Genomic DNA, 10,953 nt, shown 5'->3' on the forward strand with positions numbered 1-10,953 from the left:
ACACACACCACACACACACAACACCACACACACACGCACACACCACACACTCGTTCTTGAGACGTTTATCAGGAAAATGCCGTTAAGAGGTCTGTAATGTCAAAGAAACTAATTCGGTCTATTTGGGTTCAGTCAAAAAATGTCCCTGTTATCTAAATGCTTGAGTTTGTTTGGTAAAGTCAATATGGCTTAACAGGCTGGCAAACAGAATGCATAGCTCCCTCTTAGTGGTCTTACTGCTAGGTCTTACTGCCAGGGCTTACTGCTAGGTCTTACTGCTAGTCTTACTGCCAGTCTTACTGCTAGTCTTCTGCTAGGTCTTGCTGCCAGGTCTTACTGCCAGGTCTTACTGCTAGGTCTTACTGCTAGGTCTTACTGCTAGGTCTTACTGCTAGGTCTTACTGCCAGGTCTTACTGCTAGGGCTTACTGCTAGGTCTTACTTGCTAGGGCTTACTGCCAGGTCTTACTGCTATGGTCTTACTGCTAGGTCTTACTGCCAGGTCTTTACTGCTAGGTCTTAATCTAGGTCTTACTGCTAGGTCTTACTGCTAGGTCTTACTGCTAGGTCTTACTGCTAGGTCTTACTGCTAGGTCTTACTGCTATGTCTTTACTGCCAGGTCTTACTGCTAGGTCTTACTGCCAGGTCTACTGCTAGTCTTACGTCTAGGTCTTACTGCCAGGTCTTACTGCTAGGTCTTATGCCAGGTCTTACTGCTAAGTCTTACTGCTAGGTCTTACTGCAGTCTTACTGCAGTCTATGCAGGTCTTCAATTCTAGGTCTTACTGCTAGGTCTTACTGCTAGGTCTTACTGCCAGGTCTTACTGCTAGGTCTTACTGCTAGGTCTAGTGCTATGTCTTATGCAGGTCTTACTGCTAGTCTTACTGCCAGGTCTTACTGCTAGGTCTTACTGCTAGGTCTTACTGCCAGGTCTTACTGCTAGGTCTTAATGCTAGGTCTTACTGCTAGGTCTTACTGCTAGGTCTTACTGCCAGGTCTTACTGCTAGGGCTTACTGCTAGGTCTTACTGCTACAGTCTTACTGCTAGGTCTTACTGCTAGGTCTTACTGCTAGGTCTTACGGCTAGGTCTTACTGCTAGGTTTTACTTGCCAGGTCTTACTGCTAGGTCTTACTGCTAGGTCTTACTGCCAGGTCTTACTGCTAAGTCTTACTGCTAGTCTTACTGCTAGGTCTTACTGCAGGTCTTACTTGCTAGGTCTTAACTGCTAGGTCTTACTGCTAGTTCTTACTGCTAGGTCTACCCAGGTACTGCTAGGGCTTACTGCTAGGTCTTACTGCTAGTCTTACCGTCAGGTCTTACTGCTAGGTCTTACTGCTAGCTCTTACTGCTAGGTCTTACTGCTAGGTCTTACTGCCAGGTCTTACTGCTAGGTCTTACTGCTAGGTCTTACTGCTAGGTCTTACTCCAGGTCTTACTGCTAGGTCTTAATGCTAGGTCTACTGCTAGGTCTTACTGCTAGGTCTACTGCCAGGTCTTACTGCTAGGGCTTACTGCTATCTTACTGTAGGTCACCGTCAGGTCTTACTGCTAGGTCTTACTGCAGCTCTTACTGCTAGGTCTTACTGCTAGGTCTTACTGCCTAGGTCTTACTGCCAGGTCTTACTGCTAGGTCTTAATGCTAGGTCTTACTGCTAGTCTTACTGCTAGGTCTTACTGCCAGGTCTTACTGCTAGGTCTTACTGCTAGGTCTCTACTGCTATGTCTTACTGCCAGGTCTTACTGCTAGGTCTTACTGCCAGGTCTTATGCTAAGTCTTACTGCTAGGTCTTACTGCCAGGTCTTACTGCTAGGTCTTTACTGCCAGGTCTTACTGCTAGGTCTTACTGCTAGGTCTTACTGCTAGGTCTTACTGCCAGGTCTTACTGCTAGGTCTTATCTAGGTCTTACTGCAGGTTACTGCTAGGTCTTACTGCCAGGTCTTACTGCCTAGGTCTTACTGCTAGGTCTTACTGCTATGTCTTACTGCCAGGTCTTACTGCTAGGTCTTACTGCCAGGTCTTACTGCAGGTCTTACTGCTAGGCTTACTGCTAGGCTTAATGCTAGGTCTTACTGCTAGGTCTTACTGCTAGGTCTTACTGCAGGTCTTACTGCTAGGGCTTACTGCTAGGTCTTACTGCTAGGTCTTACTCAGTCTTACTGCTAGGTCTTACGGCTAGGTCTTACTGCTAGGTCTTACTGCAGGTCTTACTGCTAGGTCTTACTGCTAGGTCTTACTGCTAGGTCTTACTGCTAGGTCTTACTGCTAGGTCTTACTGCAGGTCTTACTGCTAGTCTTATGCTAGGTCTTACTGCTAGGTCTTACTGCAGTCTTACTGCCAGGTCTTACTGCTAGGTCTTACTGTAGTCTTACCCTATGTCTTTACTGCAGGTCTTTACTGCTAGGTCTTACTGCAGGTCTTATTCTAAGTCTTTACTGCTAGTCTTACTGCCAGGTCTTACTGCTAGGTCTTACTGCAGTCTTACTGCTAGGTCTACGCTGTCTTACCTAGTCTATGCTGTCTTACTGCTAGGTCTTCTGCCAGGTCTTACATGCCAGGTCTTACTGCCAGGTCTTACTGCCAGGGCTTACTGCCAGTCTTACTGCGAGGTCTTACTGCTAGGTCTTACTGCCAGGTCTTACTGCAGGTCTACTAGAGTCTTACTGAGTCTTACTGTAGGTCTTATTAGCTAGTCTACTGCAGTCTTACTGCAGGTCTTACTGCCAGGTCTACTGCTAGGTCTTACTGCCAGGTCTTACTGCTAGGTCTTACTGCCAGGTCTTACTTGCAGGTTTACTGTAGTTTACTGCTAGTCTACTGCCAGGTCTTACTGCTAGTATTACTGCTAGGTCTTCTGAGTCTTACTAGGCTTACTGCCAGGTCTTACTGCAGTTACGCAGTCTATGCTAGGTTATGCTAGCTTACTGCTAGGTCTTACGCTAGGTATACTGAGTTCAGGTTACTAGCTACTGCTAGGTCTTACTGCCAGGTTATGGTACTGCCAGGTCTATGCTAGTCTTAGCTAGGTCTCAAGTGGGGACTGAGATGTTCGTCCTATATTAGGTAGGTCTATATTAGGTAGTATAGTTTTTTATTAGATAGTACTACTATTAGGTATAGGTATATTATATTAGGTATAGATTATACTATATTAGTAGGCTATAGTTACTATATATTAGGTAGGTATAGGTATGACTACTATATTAGGTAGGTATAGGTATTACTACTATATTAGGTAGGTATAGTTTATATTAGGTAGGTATAGTATTACTACTATATTAGGTAGGTATAGGTATTACTACTATATTAGTAGGTATAGTATTACTAAATTAGGTAGGTATAGGTATTACTACTATATTAGGTAGTATAGGTATTACTACTATATATAGGTAGGTATAGGTGTTATTATATTAGGTAGGTATAGGTATTACTATTAGATTAGGTAGGTATAGGTATTACTACTATATTAGGTAGGTATAGGTGTTATTATATTTAGGTAGTATAGGTATTACTACTATATTAGGTAGGTATAGTGTTTATTATATTAGTAGGTATAGGTATTACTACTATATTAGGTAGGTTAGGTGTTATTATATTAGGTAGGTATAGGTATTACTACTATATTAGGTAGGTATAGGTATTACTAAGATTAGGTAGGTATAGTTATTATATTAGGTAGGTATAGGTATTACTACTATATTAGGTAGGTATAGGTATTATATTTAGGTAGGTATATATTACTACTATATTAGGTAGGTATAGGTATTACTACTATATTAGGTAGGTATAGTATTTACACTATATTAGGTAGGTATAGGTATTACTACTATATTAGGTAGGTATAGGTGATTAGTTATTGGTAGGTATAGGTATTACTACTATATTAGGTAGATATAGGTATTACTACTATATTAGGTAGGTTAGTATTACTACTATATTAGGTAGGTATAGGTGTTATTATATTAGGTGGTATAGGTATTATATATTAGGTAGGTATAGTTAATACTATATTAGGTAGGTATAGGTATTACTACTATATTAGGTAGATATAGGTATTACTACTATATTAGGTAGGTATAGGTATTACTACTATATTAGGTAGGTATAGGTGTTATTATATTAGGTAGGTATAGTATTACTACTATATAGGTGTATAGGTTATATTAGGTGGTTAGGTATTACTACTATTGGTCAGGTATAGGTATACTACTATATTAGGTAGGTATAGGTGTGGACTACTATATTAGGTAGGTATAGGTTTATTATATTAGGTAGTATAGTATTACTACTATATAGTAGGTATAGGGTTATTATTAGGTAGTATAGGTATTACTACTATATTAGGAGGTATAGGTGTATTATATTAGGTAGTATAGGTATTACTACTATATTAGGTAGTTATAGGTGTTATTATATTAGGTAGGTATAGGTATTACTACTATATTAGGTAGGTATAGGTATTACTACTATATAGGTAGGTATAGGTATTACTACTATATTAGGTAGGTATAGGTATTACTACTATATTAGGTAGGTATAGTATTACTACTATATTAGGTAGGTATAGGTATTACTACTATATTAGTAGGTATAGGTATTACTACTATATTAGGTAGGTATAGGTTATTATTAGTAGGTTAGTATTACTATAGATTAGGTAGGTATAGGTATTACTACTATATTAGGTAGTATAGGTATTACTACTATATTAGGTAGGTATAGGTGTTTATTATATTAGGTAGGATAGGTATTACTACTAGATTAGGTAGGTATAGGTATTACTACTATATTAGGTAGGTATAGGTATTACTACTAATTAGGTAGGTATAGGTGTTATTATATTAGGTAGGTATAGGTATTACTACTATATTAGGTAGTATAGGTATTACTACTATATTAGGTAGGTATAGGTATTACTACTCTATTAGGTAGGTATAGGTATTACTACCTATTAGGTAGGTATAGGTATTACTACTATATTAGGTAGGTATAGTATTACTACTATTAGGTAGTAGGTATTACTACTATATTAGGTAGGTATAGGTATTACTACATTAGTAGTAATGTTATATATTAGTAGGTATAGGTATTACTACTATTAGTAGTATAGTTATTATACTATATTAGGTAGGTATAGTATTACTACTATATTAGTAGGTATAGTATTCTACTCTATTAGGAGTATAGGTATTACTACTATATTAGGTAGGTAGTATCTACTATATTAGTAGATAGTATTACTACTATATTATAGGTATAGTATACTACATTAGGTAGTAGTTACTACTATATAGGTAGGTATAGTATTACTACTATATTAGGTAGGTATAGGTATTACTACTTATATAGGTAGGTATAGGTGTTACGTGCGCTGAACTCAGAATGATGATGTGACTGCTGATATTTTACTCCTGTAAAAACTTCAAGTGTGTGTGTGTTTGTGCGTGTGTGTGTGTGTTTGTGTTTGTGCGTGCTGCGTTCATGTGTGTGTGCGCGTGTGTGTGTGTTGGTGCGTGCCTGTGTATAGGTGGACCGGACAGAGGTGATCCGTAGCAGTATCAGTCCAGTGTTCTCTAAGGTGTTCCTGGTTGACTTCTACTTGAGGAGGTGCAGCGTCTTCGCTATGAGCTACATGATATCAGTCCCGCTCACAACGGACTCAGAGACACAGACTGCCTCGGAGCTATGGAGTGTACGTTGGACAGGTAGGTGCATGTGAGGACAGGCCAGTGTACGGTGGGACAGGACAGTGTACATTGGGACAGGACAGTGTACATTGGGACAGGATAGTGTACATTGGGACAGGACAGTGTACATTGGGCAGGCCGCTGCACATTGGACAGCCAGTGCATTGGGACAGGCCGTTGCACATTGGGAAAGGCCAGTGCACATTGGGACAGGACAGTGCACATTGGACAGGACAGTGCACATTGGGACAGGCCAGTGCACATTGGGACAGCCAGTGTACATTGGGACAGGCAGGCACATTGGGACAGGTCGTGTACATTGGACAGGACAGTGTACACTGGACAGGCCAGTGCCTTGGGCACAGAACGTGCACATTGGGACAGGCCAGTGCACATTGGGACATGACAGTGCACATTGGACAGCCAGTGCACATTGGGACAGGACAGTGCACATTGGGACGGGACAGTGCACATTGGGACAGTCTGTCTGACTGTCTGCCTGTCTGACTGGCTATCTGTCTTTCAATCTGTCTGTCAATCTGTCTGTCAATCTGTCTGTCTGTCTGTCTTTGCTGCACGTTGCAGATCGTGTCCCAGAGGAAACTGTCCAAAGCGCTACTTAAGCAGGGAAACGCTACCAGCAAGTCCTCGATCACGGTACAAAGTTCACACACACTTGCACACACACACAGACACACAAACGCACACGCACAAACACACACACACACACACACACCACACACACACACACACACACACACACACAACACACACACACACACACACACACACACACACACACACACACACACACACACACACACACACACACACACATACACCCACACACACACACACACACACACCACACACACCACACACACACACACACACACACACACACACACACACACACAGACCGATGATGATGATCTTGCTCTTAGGTAACATCAGAGGAGTTGTCAGGTAATGATGACTACGTAGAACTATCCTTCAGAGCTCGGAAACTAGACGACAAGGTGAGTGTGTGTGTACATACAGAATACAGTGTGTTTAATAATTAAAACATCTACATTTTAGTCCTTTAGCAAACGCTCTTATCCAGAGTGACTCACAGGAGCAATTAGGGTTAAGTGCCTTGCTCGAGGGCACATCGACAGATTGTTCACCTAGTTGGCTCGGGGATTCAAAGCAGCAATCTTTCTGTTAATGGCCCAATGCTCTTAACTGCTCCAGTACATACCGCTCCAGGCTTACGCTGCCGCTTCCAGTACATACCGCTCCAGGCTACCTGCCGCTCCAGTACATACCGCTCCAGCTACCTGCCGCTCAGTACATACCGCTCCAGGCTACTGCCGCTCAAGTACATACCGCTCCAGACTACCTGCCGCTCCAGTACATACCGCTCCAGGCTACCTGCCGCTCAAGTACATACCGCTCCAGGCTACCTGCCGCTCCAGTACATACCGCTCCAGGCTACCTACCGCTCCAGTACATACCGCTCCAGGCTACCTACCGCTCCAGTACATACCGCTCCAGGCTACCTGCCGCTCCAGTACATGTCTTCAGAGATGAAAGAGGGATAGGACAAAGGAGAATGAAAGGGGAGTGCCTAGGAGCGGTGGAGAAGAGCAAGAAGAGAATGAGAGGAGAGGGCGTAGGAGGGGTGGAGAAGAGAACGAAGAGAACAAAGAGAATGAGAGGAGAGGGCTTAGGAGGGGTGGAGAAGAGAACGAAGAGAACGAAGAGAACGAACAGAACGAAGAGAACGAAGAGAATGAGAGGAGAGGGCTTAGGAGGGGTGGAGAAGAGAACGAAGAGAACGAAGAGAACGAACAGAACGAAGAGAACAAAGAGAAGGAGAGGAGAGGGCATTGGAGGGGTGGAGAAGAGAACGAAGAGAACGAAGAGAACGAAGAGAACAAAGAGAACAAAAAGAACGAAGAGAAGGAGAGGAGAGGAGAAGGCCAAGAGAAGAGAATTGGAAGTGGAAGAGAGTGATTAATTATTCCTTAGCTGCAGTGGTGAAAAAAGTACTCAATTCTCATACTTGAGTAAAAGTAAAGATACTTTAATAGACAATGACTCAAGTAAAAGTGAAAGTGACCCACTAAAATATGACTTAAATACAATTCTAAAAGTATCTATCTGGTTTTAAATGTACTTATACAGTGGTGGGAAACTACTCAACTGTCACACTTGAGTTAAAGTAAAAAGTAAATGCTATACATCAAATTCTGTATATAATGTTACAGTATGTAGCTTTTTGGGCATCCTGACCAAATTCACATAGAAATGTGTGTTATAGATCTGTCATTCTCATCAAAAGGAAGTCTAAGAAGCGGAAAATGTGTTCTATGTAAGCTATTTCTATGCTTCTCGTTCTTAAGTTTCGTTTTTGCGTTTTTTACATTCGGTTTTGTACACCAGCTTCAAACAGCTGAAAATACAATATTTTTGCTTATGGAAAGTATTTTTTCACAGAGGTTTAGATGGTACAATGATTCTCTACAGAAGCACTGCTTGTCTTGTCATATAAACTGAAATTAGGCTGACTAATAGAATTTGAGCATCCATGAAATGGCAGAGCGATTTCTGCATATTGCATCTTTAAGCAAATCAGATGGCACAATTTTATTGTTTTTAATTTATTTATGGGCAGCCAGGGCCACACTCCAACACTCAGACATAATTTACAAACAGTATTTGTGCTTAGTGAGTCTGCCAGATCAGAGGCAATAAGGAGGACAACCCGTTATATTGATAGATGTGTGAATTGCACCATATCGCTGTCCTGCCTGAGCATTTGAAATGTAATGAGTACTTTTGAGTGTTAGGGGAAATGTATGGGAGTAAAAAGTACATATTGTCTTTAGCCATGTACAGTCGTGGCCAAAACACAAATATTAATTTTCACAAAGTCTGCTGCCTCAGTTTGTATGATGGCAATTTGCATATACTCCAGAATGTTATGAAGAGGGATCAAATGAATTGTAATTAATTGCAAAGTCCCTCTTTGCCATGCAAATGAACTGAATCCCCAAAAAACATTTCCACTGCATTTCAGCCCTGCCACAAAAGGACCAGCTAACATCATGCCAGTGATTCTCTCGTTAACACAGGTGAGTGTTGACGAGGACAAGGCTGGAGATCACTCTGTCATGCTGATTGAGTTCGAATAACAGACTGGAAGCTTCAAAAGGAGGGTGGTGCTTGGAATCATTGTTCTTCCTCTGTCAATCATGGTTACCTGCAAGGAAACACGTGCCGTCATCATTGCTTTGCACAAAAAGGGCTTCATAGGCAAGGATATTGCTGCCAGTAAGATTGCACCTAAATCAACCATTTATCGGATCATCAAGAACTTCAAGGAGAGCGGTTCAATTGTTGTGAAGAAGGCTTCAGAGCGCCCAAGAAAGTCCAGCAAGCGCCAGGACCGTCTCCTGAAGTTGATTCAGCTGCGGGATCGGGGCACCACCAGTACAGAGCTTGCTCAGTAATGGCAGCAGGCAGGTGTGAGTACATCTGCACGCACAGTGAGGCGAAGACTTTTGGAGAATGGCCTGGTGTCAAGAAGGACAGCAAAGAAGCCACTTCTCTCCAGGAAAAACATCAGGGACAGACTGATATTCTGCAAAAGGTACAGGTATTGGACTGCTTAGGACTGGGGTAAAGTCATTTTCTCTGATGAATCCCCTTTCCAATTGTTTGGGGCATCCGGAAAAAAGCTTGTGAGCGCTACCATCAGTCCTGTGTCATGCCAACAGTAAAGCATTCTGAGACCATTCATGTGTGGGGTTGCTTCTCGGCCAAGGGAGTGGGCTCACTCACAATTTTGCCTAAGAACACAGCCATGAATAAAGAATGGTACCAACACATCCTCCGAGAGCAACTTCTCCCAACCATCCAGGAACAGTTTGGTGACGAACAATGCCTTGTCCAAAATGATGGAGCACCTTGCCATACGGCAAAAGTGATAACTAAGTGGCACAGGGAACAAAACATCGATATTTTGGGTCCATGGCCAGGAAACTCCCCAGACCTTAATCCCTTTGAGAACTTGTGGTCAATCCTCAAGCGGCGGGTGGACAAACGAAACCCCACAAATTCTGACAAACTCCAAGCATTGATTATGCAAGAATGGGCTGCCATCAGTCAGGATGTGGCCCAGAAGTTAATTGACAGCATGCCAGGGCGGATTGCAGAGGTCTTGAAAAAGAAGGGTCAACACTGCAAATATTGACTCTTTGCATCAACTTCATGTAATTGTCAATAAAATCCTTTGACACTTATGAAATGCTTGTAATTATACTTCAGTATTCCATAGTAACATCTGGCAAAAATATCAAAAGACACTGAAGCAGCAAACTTTGTGAAAATTAATATTTGTGTCATTCTCAAAACTTTGGCCACGACTGCAGTGGAAAAGTTGTAAAAAATATAAATAATAAAGTTAAGTACACATACCCCCAAAAAACAATTTAAGGAGTACTTCAAAGTATTTTTTACTTAGTTACTTTACACCACTGCTTAGCTGAATAAACAATTGATCAAGCTGATTTTCAAACATGATGTGTGTGTTTTTCTGTAGGATTTCTTCAGTAAATCAGATCCATTTTTGGAAATCTTCAGAATGAATGATGATGGCAGTGGATCACTTGTTCACAGAACTGAGGTAAATTGCACACAGACATTAAGTGCCTTGTTCACATGGGAACATTGGCAGATTATTCACCTAGTCGGCTCAGGGATTTGAACCAGCGACCTTCTGTCTACTGGCCCAACACTCTTAACCGCTAGGCAACCTGCCACCTGCCCACTCACAGACAGTATGAGCACAGATGATGATATTGATGTGTGCAGTGGTGGAAAAAGTACCCAATTGTCATACTTGAGTAAAAGTAAAGATACCTTCATAGAAAATGACTCAAATAAAAGTGAAAGTCACCCAGTAAAATACTACTTGAGTAAAAGTCTTAAAGTATTTGGTTTTAAATATACTTAAGTATCAAAAGTACATGTAAGTGTAACCCTAACCCTATTAAGCAAACTAGACAGCACCATTTTCTTGTTTTTTTTTCATTTACGGATAGCCAGGGTCACACTCCAACACTCAGACATCATTTACGGATAGCCGGGGTCACACTCCAACACTCAGACATCATTTACGGATAGCCAGGGTCACACTCCAACACTCAGACATCATTTACGGATAGCCAGGGTCACACTCCAACACTCAGACATCATTTACAGATAGCCAGGG

General features: G+C 41.7%; 1 long non-coding RNA gene and 1 pseudogene across 1 annotated transcript in view; both read left to right on the plus strand.

The window, feature by feature from the left end:
* LOC112072748 (copine-4-like) overlaps window positions 1-10,953 on the plus strand; it is a 34,749-nt pseudogene that overhangs the window by 2,753 nt on the left and 21,043 nt on the right.
* Window positions 6,090-10,953, plus strand: part of LOC139024924 (uncharacterized) — a 5,498-nt gene continuing 634 nt past the window's right edge. The window contains exons 1-3 of the long non-coding RNA XR_011476325.1: window positions 6,090-6,347; window positions 6,635-6,709; window positions 10,282-10,365. This is a non-coding gene — a long non-coding RNA (uncharacterized lncRNA). The remainder of the gene's footprint in view (window positions 6,348-6,634; window positions 6,710-10,281; window positions 10,366-10,953) is intronic.

Source organism: Salvelinus sp. IW2-2015, unplaced genomic scaffold (assembly GCF_002910315.2).
Source record: "Salvelinus sp. IW2-2015 unplaced genomic scaffold, ASM291031v2 Un_scaffold2021, whole genome shotgun sequence".
In the NCBI taxonomy this organism is placed as follows: domain Eukaryota; kingdom Metazoa; phylum Chordata; class Actinopteri; order Salmoniformes; family Salmonidae; genus Salvelinus; species Salvelinus sp. IW2-2015.